Genomic DNA, 12,500 nt, shown 5'->3' on the forward strand with positions numbered 1-12,500 from the left:
CAAACGATACGGAATGGTTTGAACAGTAAATATTGACTCTACCGCACACGCCATCCTAACAGCTGTTAACATCAGCAACGTTGAAGACATTATTTTCTGCTATCCACTTCTAAACAAAATACTTAGCACTTCCTTACGAAATAACGCAAAACACTGGCTATGGAACCACCGCTCATATCACCATGCCTATGTAATGTAATGAAAGTAACGTTCCAAACTCCTGAATGGAATACCCCAGGAACTCGTCCTCTCAATCACTCAACCTACACAAACACGATCTCCGTGTACCTTTCCAAAACGTTCACGCAACCTCATTAAATAGATGAAATTACACTCACATCCTCTCGTCATTCTCTAGCAACAAATACACTGCAACAAATACACCGAATCCACTGTCTTTTTTCTTACCAATAACACCAGACAGCATCAACTACAACCAACACACAACGACATAAAACATACCACTCACACAGAAGGCAAAATTATCAGGAGTTATATGTATAACTCTTCTACATTCACAATGCACGCAGCGCATAAACACACTTACAGCAATCGCAGCTCCAACACTTGGCCAACAGAAAGAAACAAAAATAGTGCAACTTGTGTCAGAGCGTGATGTATCTTTTCTGCAAAGTATAAGATTTCTGTTGATTTCTATAAAGTAATAAATTCACAGCCCAGATCTCTCCACAACAAACCACAGTAAACAAATAATTTAAAGAAAAAATTACACAGAACATATTTATAGAATAATTACACAACGAAGCAAACATACATTTGAGAGGCATAGTTTGGTAATGTTGCAAACTTCAACATTCAAAGATCTTCTCAATATATGAATAACCACTTTCAAATACCCAGGTACATATGCAACACTTAGAACAGCTAACAGAAACTATTGCATAACAGGAAAATCGGACCACTGTGACCAGTTGTTCGACTTGTGCGTCATAAAAAACTGCTTTATCAGTGAGACCAAGTGAATAAGAGAAAAAGAGAGAAAGAGAGAGAGAGAGAGAGCGAAAGATAGGGGGATGTAGTAATTGTCTAATCCCAGGTCAGCCGCAATAAAGTAGATCTACCAGTCACCTTTTATTTATGTTCAACAACAGTAACAAAAACAACTGCAGAAGCAGCAGCAGCAGCAGTAACAGCAATAGTAGCAACAACAACAACAGCAGCAGCAGGCACTCTTTTGTTGAGATATTAAACATATTTAAGAAACCATTTATCTCTTGTTCAACTTTCTAGAAATAATATCTAAATCGCCCTTAAACCAAACCTTACGTTAAAAAAGGAAGGATACGTCGAATAATGTAGTCCTAAAATAAGATGGAATGTCTTTGATCATAGATTTGGACATTCAGAACTAGCCTAGGGCTAAACAACATATACAGTATATTAAAAATTCTTGTATCATGTGACTATAAACCTCTTTTAGTATTTCTCTTTGTTTCTCCTCGTATCCCTCCTTAATTAGATAACTGCAATACACGAATCACAGCTGAAGGGGTGCCTCATGTGCAAACGAGGGTAGGCTTACGTATTAGAATGAGGAAGCATTACAATCAAACAAGGGTAGCCTCTTGTGTCATTGGGGTGTCTTACGTGCTAACGAGGGAGTTTGAAGAACCAAGAGGAGTAACTCCGCGTGTCAAGAGGAGGAAGTTTCGTGAGTTAACGGGGAGCTCTACATGGTTACTCAACAAGCTAGATATAACAAACGAATCTCCCTCAAATCACCCTACATCATCTTAAAAAGCAAAGGACACATCGGATAACGTAGACTTCTACGTCAACCACTAAAACGTTGATATACTGCTCGATCAAAAACGACCTAGGGTTAAACAACAATTCTCTTTCCTGTTATTCTATTTGTTTTAATTTTGTTATTCATTATATTTTCACTTTCTTTATTTCTTTCGCTATTTCCTTCTCACCCGCCCTTGCACTACCACCTAACTTCTGGTTGTCCTTACTTCACTCAACATGAGCCACTGCCCCACTTTGTAGAGAAAGAATTTTAAGGAGTTTTCTCTGCGTAGGATTCAACAGCATCACCACCACCAACATCACTATCATTATCACCACCAGGTGGTCTCCTAACTGGCTTAGGATTTCAAGAATCCTGCCAGCAGGAACTGACTTCAGGCTCAGCGGTGTCAAACGACATGGAGTAATGTTTCGTCTGGTTTTGGGCTTAATTTTACAAAACTGTAAAATTTTGAAACAAAATATATATCGTTAATATGCGTTCAAAATCGGAGTCAGACAGTCCGGTTTAACACGAGTTCCGGTTCGATAAATCAACGCACCTTACATAATTTTTTGACATTGTTTGTAATCAATGAAAAAGGTTATGAATCCGTAGACTACAATATACGCCCTATTTCCTCTTTATTTTGTTTATACGCGCCGAGCCAAACAGTCGACTTTATTTATTTTGTTTTTAAAATTTACGAACGTATTCGTATGAAAATATTCAAATTTCGTAAATCTGGCGCCTCAGATGTCTGGATACATGCGTGTGGGTGGGGATGGATTTGTGTACACACACACACACACACACACACACACACACACACACACACACACACACACATACACACACATAATATATTTTATCTTTTACTTGCTTCAGTCATTAGACTGCGGCCTTGCTGGGGCACCGCCGTGAAGAATTTTTAATCGAATGAATCAACCCCAGTACTTATTTTTAAGGCTGACACTTCTATAGGTCTCTTTTTGCCGCTAGGTTACGGGGTCTCAAACTGACCAACAACGGTTGTCAAGCGCTAGGGAGGACTTATTCTTTGTCACGCTGAATCTCCCTGAGAATTACATTATTGCTATATTTCGGTATAGCCATTATTTGTCTTACCAAATAAACACACGCACTATATATTCGTTCTTCACTCGTTTATTATTGTTCATATTTTATCTATGTCCATTGTCGTCACACATCTGTAACCTCTTCAGCGAGTCTCCCATCCACGTGTTTCCTCTTGTGTATAATTGTTAGAATGGTAGCTGCAGTATGACAAAATGGCTAAGAAATTTACTCTGCAACTAAGGAGGAAACACACGGATAAAAGAGTCGCTTAAGAGACCACAGATGAGTGATGACCATCCCGAAATATAACAATAGTTCTTAAGTTGTTTATTCATATTTAAGAGCATATTCATAAAGTGAGTAATTTTTGGTGGTGGGCAGTATTCTGGCAAATATGGAGTGGATGTAGTGGATAAGGAGGGCGAAGAATAGAATATGATTTAAAAAAGGAGGGGAAACTAATGCGCCGGGAGGAGATACAAGTGAGTCGGGAATTTGAATTCGGAACGTACGTCTTTACGTTCTGAGTTCAAATTCCGCCGAGATTGACTTCCCTTTTTATTTCTTTCGGGGTCGATAAAATAAGTACCAGTTGAGCACTGGCGTCGATGTAATTGACTTACCCCTCCTCGAAGACGCTGGTCTTATGCCAAAGTTTGAAACCAATATTATGAAAAAAACGTAAATTACATTAAAATGTTTATTTATTGAAATAGGATAACAAATACGTGTGTGTGCGCGCGAGAGAGAGAGTGTGTGTGCGTGTGTGTGCGCGCGACAGAGAGAGTGTGTGCGTGTGTGTGCGCGCGAGCACGTATGTGGTGTGTGTGTGCGCGCGAGCACGTATGTGGTGTGTGTGTGTGCGCGCGAGCTCGTATGTGGTGTGTATATTGTCAGAATGGTAGTTGCAGTACGACAACATTTTATGGGGAGGGAATGAGGCAATTACATCGACTCCGGGTTCAGTTCCATTGTGTGCCACCTTGGGCAAGTGTATTCTTGTGAGTGGATTTGGTAGACGGAAATTGAAAAAAGTCCGTCGTATGTGTGTTTGTGTGTGTGTGTGTGTGTGTGTGACCATGGCTTGACAACCGATGTTGGTGTGTTTACATCCCCGTAACTTTAGCGGTTCGGCAAAATGTACCGATAGAATAAGTACTAGATTTACAAAGAATAAATCCTGGGGTCGATTTGTTCGACTAAAAGTGGTGCTCCAACATGGCCGCAGTCAAATGACTGAAACAAGTAAATGAATAAAAGAATAACTAATAATATTTAATTATAAAAAATATAGACACAAGCGTGGCTGTCTAGTAAGATGCATGCACACACACACACATACGCATGTGTATGTATATACACACACACACACACACACACATATATATATATATATATATGTGTGTGTGTGTGTGTGTGTGTGTGTGTGTGTGTGTGTGTGTGCGTGTGTGTGTGTGTGTGTTTGTGTGTGTGTGTGTGTGTGTGTCTTTTACTTGTTTCAGTCATTAGACTGCGGTTATGCTGAGACACCACCTCGAATTACGGTTCATGGTTCAGGGTTCGGTTCCACTGCGTGGTACCTTGGGCAAGTGTCTTCTACAATAGACTCGGGCCGACCAAAGCCTTATGAGTGGATTTGGTAGACGGAAACTGAAAGAAGCCCGTTGTATACATGTATGCATATAAGTTTATGTGTGTGTGTGTGTGCGTGTGAGTCTTTGTGCCTGTGTTTCTGCCCCACCACCGCCTGACAACTGGTGTTGGTGTGCTTACGTCCTCGTAAGCTAACGGGTCGGCAAGAGATATCGTTAGATTAAGTACCAGGCTTTAAAAATGTACTCGGGTCGATTGATTCGATTCAAAATTTCCTCAAGGTGGTGCCTCAGCATGACTGCAGTCTAATGACTGAAACAAAAAATAAGATTTTTTCAAACATCGAATGTTTATTAGGATCCATCCGAGTAAAATAAGAATCAAAGGGTTCCACAGGAGAAGAATGGTTGAGAAGCACTCTAGAATCACTAAAAGAACAGATAGAACGACACATTATATGACGTAGTTGGGGTATTGGTATTTTTCATTCATAATTAGAGAGCAAATGCATTGAAATATAGTCCTAAATACACTGCGACAATAAATATATTATATAATTATGAAAATAACACTGAGCACACGTTTGTTGTTAATAATATAATGTGTTTACGATTACATACGGTTCCATATAATACGATGCGTTGATACTCTAATTATGAATAGGAAAAACTACAATATACCCAGCTATCTATCGCAGTATAGTTTATTCTAACAGAACACCCACGTTTAAGTAGGGATAGATATTACCTCTCGGTATTGATGCTGCCTCTGTCATATATATATATATATATATATACTAGCTGACGTACCAGGTAATTCCCGGAAAAGCGGGGCTTATCCCTTGATTCTGTTCTCATAATTGTTTCGCTAATCCAATAACAACAATACAAAGTATGTAGCCCTTAAAACGGTTTTTGTGCATTTACAGGGAATACCGAACTGTCTAACACAGGGACTTGTTTTTAGGAATTCCCAATAAGTTATGTATACTCAAATTGTGAAGTCAATTATGTAATAACATTAAATTAGTAACCCGATAGTAAGAATTCAAATAAAGTAGCCCCAAAATGGTTTTAATGCGTTCCCAGAGTATATAGAACATAGGAAGAAATACTAATAAGGTATGTATACTAAAATTGTGAAGCATGTTAAGTAATAACAGGATAATCAGATATGAGATAATAACAATTCAAAGTAAATAACTCTGAAAAGGGCTTTTGTGCGTTCCCAGAGAATATTACCCTCAGAGGCGCTAGTGTGAATAAGTCACTAACCGAAATAAGTGGATCTATTGTTTAGGAAAATATTATTTACTTGTTTAAGGGTTGTACTGGATAAATTGCGAAAATAACTCTAACAGTTTAAATAATAAGAAATAAGCATACTCAATTTCATTTTTACCAAATAATTTATGAAAATGAATGGGTTATTTCCCTTGGCTAGATATAAGGATCACTTCCAGGGACGAATGGGTTATTTTCCTTATTTTTAAAAATAAAATATATTAGATATATATAAGGATATATATATATAACGATATATATATATAAGGATATATATATATATATAAGGATCCCTTCCAGGGGCCCTATTATCGATTTTTTTCAACAATCTGAGTATGGCATGACGTTTCCAGACATGAGTTCTACTCAGGTGTCAAGCTTCATCAAAATCGATAAAACGATGTAGAAGGAGTTAGCTAACAACTCTACAAACACACCCACAGACAGAATTTCCCACATATGTTGTAGATTATGTTCTGTAATGTATTTACTCAACTTCAAAACAGAAAAAGTTCGACAGAAATTATTCAAGCAACTGTTAGAACATTTAAAAGAAGGGAAGAACCAGTGCATTCGCTGGACCTTTAATAACCTTAAAACACACGTCATACATACGTATGATACATTCTACAAAACAATGGGAAAGCTATATTATTTTGAGCAGAAGATAAAGTTAATATCACGACGATAACTATTCCTTTACTCGATTGACTGAATTGCTTAAACATGAATTAATGTACTAGTAGCTAAGCATTTCAAAGACACATTTACTATTAACGTGAGTCGCAAAGACAATCAGCATTACACAGTGTTTGTGACATGGTTGTATCTTCCAAATTACGCTTACAATCCACTTGATTATCTTCACAGTTTGCGTCAATTCAGTTTCACTCTCAAGGTGTAGGACAACACGACACAATAGAAAATGATATTTGCCCAAGATATTACGCAGTGGGATCGAACCCAAGACCTCGAGGTTGCGAAGTAAATTTCTTAGACATTTTGTCGTACTGCAACTTCCATTCTGACAATGTACACACCACATACGTGCTCGCGCGCACACACACACCACATACGTGCTCGCGCGCACACGCGCGCACACACACTCTCTCTCGCGCGCACACTCACACACGTATTTGTTATCCCATTTCAATAAATAAACATTTTAATGTAATTTACGTTTTTTTCATAATATTGGTTTCAAACTTTGGCATAAGACCAGCGTCTTCGAGGAGGGGTAAGTCAATTACATCGACGCCAGTGCTCAACTGGTACTTATTTTATCGACCCCGAAAGAAATAAAAAGGGAAGTCAATCTCGGCGGAATTTGAACTCAGAACGTAAAGACGTACGTTCCGAATTCAAATTCCCGACTCACTTGTATCTCTTCCAGGCACCTTAGTTTCCTATCCTTTCTTCAATCATATTCTATTCTTCGCCCTCCTTATCCACTACATCCACTCCATATTTGCCAGAATATTGTCCACCACCAAAAATTACTCACTTTATGAATATGCTCTTAAATATGAATAAACAACTTAAGAACTATTGTTATATTTCGGGATGGTCATCACTCATCTGTGGTCTCTTCAGCGACTCTTCTATCCATGTGTTTCCTCCTTAGTTGCGGAGTAAATTTCTTAGCGATCTTGTCATACTGCAGCTACCATTCTGACAATTATACACAAGAGGAAACACGTGGATGGGAGACTCGCTGAAGAGGTTACAGATGTGTGACGACAATGGACATAAGTTAAAATAAGAACAATATTAAACGAGTGAAGAACGAATATATATAGTGCGTGTGTTTATTTGGTAAGACAAAAAATGGCTATCCCGAAATATAGCAATAATGTAATTCTCAGGGAGATTCAGCGTGACAAAGAATGTGACAAAGCTGGCTCTTTGAAATACAGGTACTACTCATTTTTGCCAGTTGAGTGGACTGGAGCAACATGAAAATAAAGTGTCTTGCTGAAGGACACAACTCACGACCGTAAGATTGTGAGCTGAATGCCCTAACCACTAAGTCATGCGCTTTCACGAACATTCATTAACATAAAATAAAATACAATATGTATAAGAGATGCCTACACATGTTTCAATTTGGTCACTATGTAAAAAGTGCTTCGGAATATTCGAACTATGTTAATAGTTTTAGTATCTTCAGGGCTTTCTCATTCAAAAGGCTAATGCTTACATATTTTTCTCTCAGGAATACAAGTTGGTGGTAAAGAGCTTTCTAGATAAGATGTATGAGGACTACATATTCATATGTTGAGTATCTACGTAATGTAAACATTAATTAAGGGTAAGATATTGTGAAGACGTTAACGTTTTCACAATATCTTACCCTTATTACATTATGTCTCTCACAATCCTTAAACGTCTATATATTCTCTTAAATTGTTGTATAATGTGCATCTAAACACATAACCGTCTTTTTTAATAATCCCTAATAGGTTTTTAGAAAGTTTTGATAAGCTAATACCTCCCACTATTACTCCATCGGCGTCCCCTCATACTTTTCTAACAAACTAATGTTTACATAAGTATCCACAATATTTTTTCTCCTTTTTCTTATAGTAATAATTGTATATTAGACTGTTTATCCCTATATATTGAGATTGAGAAAATTCTCCCAATATATCACTGATAACACCAGTTGATCTCTGGATTTCATAATCCCCAAAGAGGACATTATATCCTCAACTGACTATATATATATATATATGTATATATGTATATATGTATAACAATAATAACATGCGGAAATTCATAGGCTTTATTAATGAAACACTTCTACATTCCACAGGATCATTAGGTAGTACTTTTTCATATTCATATGATATTACAAAAGATTACTCTTAATAGTTACGAATTTGTATCTTTTTTCCATATCTCCATTTTAGTGTAGGTGCTTCTTCAGGCATTGTATTTACCTTTCTGCCAGCTAGAAGACATTCACTATATATATATATATATATATATATATATATATACGGGGTCTGATTAATAAGTATCCAGACTGTTGCCATAGTAACGAAACTAAAACACGCAGAGTGAAGCGACTTGGCACAGATTGACCATAAATTCTGCTGTGTGTGTGCACTAAGTTATAAAGTTCTAGCTCGTTTACGTTGTTTACAACAGTGCCTAGAAGGAAGGTGTGTAGTGTGTGATCGTCGCATTGACCATGACAGACAGAATTGTCATGGCGATACTTGCTCAGAGGCCCATGCAAAGTTGCAGAAAGTGTATAGATAGGGGTGTATGAGCCGCACACAAGTGTTCGATATTGACGAACGTTCTGGGAGACCCGCAACCAGCAGAACTGAGAAAAGCATCGCAGGTATGCGTGAAGCTGTGAGGAGAAATCGTTGCATCACCATCCGTGAGTTATTAGAGTATGTTCAGATTAGTTACGGTTCAGTTCAGTCCATTATTACTGAAGATTTGGGTATGAGAGTCTGCCAAGTTTGTGCTAAAACTGCCTTCAGCTGAACAAAAGACACTCAGGTTTCAGAAGCACAAGATCTTGATTGTGTCGAGAACGATGAAAACTTTTGTAAAACTTTGCGTAGGACTCTGAGCAGGTATCGCCGAGCTTTTGGCAAAATCTGATGCAGATTCGCTGCTCAACTTTCTCTGTTATGGTTAATGCGACAATCACACGCTACACACCTTCCTTCCAAGCACTGCTGTAAACAGCGAAAGTGAGCTAGAACGATAGAACGTAGTGTGCATGCCCAGCAGTGTTCAAGGTCAATCTGTTCCAAGCGGCTTTACTCTACGTGCTTTAGCTTCGTTATTATGGCAACAGTCCGGATATTTATTGATCAAACCACGTATATATATATATATATATATATATATATATATATATATATATATATATATATATATATATATATATTTCGTTTTTGGATTTGGTTTGCAAGATTCTTTCTGTGAGTTCATGTGTTGAAGCATATTCTGTTGTTTCTGGGGAGAGTCATTCTCTTTTAGTGCCTTATAATTTAACACACGCAAATTTTCGTTGCCTCTTGCAACCTTTTCAATTGAAAGGGTTGCAAGAGGCAACGAAAATTTTAGAAAAATAAAAAAGAAATAAGTGGAAATTTTACTGGTGAGTTTGTTAAATTATAAGGCACTAAAAGAGAATGACTCTCCCCAGACACAACAGTGTATATATATATATATATATATGTATATATATACACTAGTACGTATATACAGTCACACACAAACACACACATACACCTCAGGTAAATTCAAAAAGTTTATATAAAAATGTGAAATATCTTTTTTATGGCGGTTTGTATAAGTTTCGTGCTTAAATAGAAGAAAGCAACTACATCCAAATACACATATTTATACCTGCGTGTGTGTGTGTGTCTTTGTGAATACAAATATTTGCATATACCTATATATACACAAATGTTTGTGTATACAAATTGTATATATCTAATTACGGGTACATAAACATGTATGCATAAATATGCATGTGTATATGTATCATACACATATATGTCTATATACTTTATACATATATAGAGAGAAAGAGAGAGATACATATGTGCATGTTTACTTATACTTACACTAACGTGTTTATCTATATAATATGGATAACATTTTAAACTTTCAGGAAACATTTTTCATAATTTTTTGTTATTGCATTTAGATTAACAACGGAAAAATAGAAGTAATGTAATGGCATTGAATTAGTCGACTTATCCCCAAATTTCTGGCATTGTGTCTTTGTTACACACCATCATCATCATCATCATCGTCATCATCATCATCATCATCATCATCATTATTAGCTCGGTGGGCGAAATGCTTAGCGGTATTTTGTCTGTCACTATGTTCTAAGTTCATATTCCTCTGAGGTCGATTTTGCTTTTCATCCTTTCGGGGTCGATAAATTAAGTAGCAGTTAAACACTGGTAGATGTAATCGACTTATCTCCTCTCACAAGCTGTCCTTATGGCAAAACTTTGAAATCATCATCATCATCATCGGTATTTCGTCTGTCGCTACGTTCTGAGTTCAAATTTCGCTGAGGTCGACTTTGCCTTTCATCCTTTCGATTTCGATAAAATAAGTAACAGTTGAACATTGGGGTTGATGTAATCACCTCATCCCCTCACCATAAAATTGCTGCCTTTGTGCCTACAGTAGAAAAGATTATTATTATTATTATTATTATTATTATTATTATTATTATTATTATTATTATTATTATTATTATTGTTCAGTAGTTTTATTTTTATAACGTGCTTTCACTTCACTACCGAGCGCAGCTCTGTGCGCCTTGGGTATGTGCTGTGGTTTGCTGTGGTGCTCTTATGGTTATGTATTTGTCTGAATATTTTTTTATTATACCTAAGGCACCTACTATGATAGGAATTGTTTCTGTTTTTAGATTCCACATTCGAGTTATCTCTATTTCCAGGTCTTTGTATTTTGAAAGTTTTTCCATTTCTTTTAGAGAAACGTTGTCATCTGCTGGTATTGATACATCAATTAGAAAGCATTTTTTTCTTCATTATCTTTGACAACTATATCTGGTCTATTTGCCATTATTATTATTATTATTATTATTATTATTATTATTATTATTATTATTATTATTATTAAGGAGGCGAGCTGACAGAATCGTTAGCACGCCGCGATATTTCGTCCGTCTGCACGTTCTGTGTTCAAATTCCGCCGGAGTCGACTTTGTCTTTCATTCTTTCGGGGTCGATAAATTCAGCAGCAGTGTAACACTGAGATCGATATAATCGACCAGTTCCCTCCCCCGAAATTTCAGGTCTTGTGCCTTTAGTAGAAAGGATTACTATTACTGTTTAACACGCCAGTAAAAAAGCTAGGCGGTATTTTGTCCGCCTTTACTCTCTGAGTTCAAATTCTGCCAAAGTCGACTTTGTTTCTCATTCTTTCGGGGTCGATAAAAGAAGTACCAGTCAAATACTGGGGTCGATGTAAACGACTAATCCCCTCCACCAAAATTTCAGGCTTTGTGCGTTTAGTAGAAATTACTATTATTATCATCATCATCATCATTATTATTATTATTGTTCAGTAGTTTTATTTTTATAACGTGCTCTCACTTCACTACCGAGCGCAGCTCTGTGTGCCTTGGGTATGTACTGTAGTTTACTGTGATGTTCTTATGGTTACTGTATTGAAAGTGTTTTGCGTAGGATGTGTGCAGTGCCCAGTAGTGCAATTTTCTGTATGTTATATATATTTGTAAGTCCTGGTGTTTTTGTTATGTATTTGTCTGAATATTTTTTTATTATACCTTAGGCACCTATTATGATAGGAATTGTTTCTGTTTTTAGATTCCACATTCGAGTTACCTCTATTTCCAGGTCTTTGTATTTTGAAAGTTTTTCCATTTCTTTTAGGGAAACGTTGTCATCTGCTGGTATTGATACATCAATTAGAAAGCATTTTTTTCCTTCGTGATCTTTGATAACTATATCTGGTCTATTTGCCTTAATTTCTCTATCTGTGTGTATTGGCATATCCCAGAGTATGGTTGCTTTCTCGTTTTCTGTGACCTTTTCTGGCGTGTGTTTATACCATCTTTTTCTGTTGTTATTCCATAGTGTTGGCATAGCTTCCAGTGTATATAGGTTCCAGCTCTGTCGTGTCTGTGAATATATTCCTTCTTAGCCAGGACTGGGCAGCCAGAGATAATATGATTTACTGTTTCTTGTCCATCGCCACATATTCTGCAGTCACTTGTTATGTTTCTTTTCATTATATGTTTTTGG

At 36.8% G+C, this 12,500-nt stretch overlaps 1 long non-coding RNA gene across 1 annotated transcript in view; it reads right to left on the reverse strand.

Moving 5' to 3' along the window:
• Window positions 1–3,519: 3,519 nt before the first annotated feature.
• Window positions 3,520–12,500, reverse strand: part of LOC149132661 (uncharacterized) — a 13,520-nt gene continuing 4,539 nt past the window's right edge. Inside the window, exon 2 of the long non-coding RNA XR_016244268.1 lies at window positions 3,520–4,738. This is a non-coding gene — a long non-coding RNA (uncharacterized LOC149132661). The remainder of the gene's footprint in view (window positions 4,739–12,500) is intronic.

This window comes from Octopus bimaculoides, chromosome 14 (assembly GCF_046866305.1).
Source record: "Octopus bimaculoides isolate indiv1 chromosome 14, ASM4686630v1, whole genome shotgun sequence".
NCBI classification, from domain to species: domain Eukaryota; kingdom Metazoa; phylum Mollusca; class Cephalopoda; order Octopoda; family Octopodidae; genus Octopus; species Octopus bimaculoides.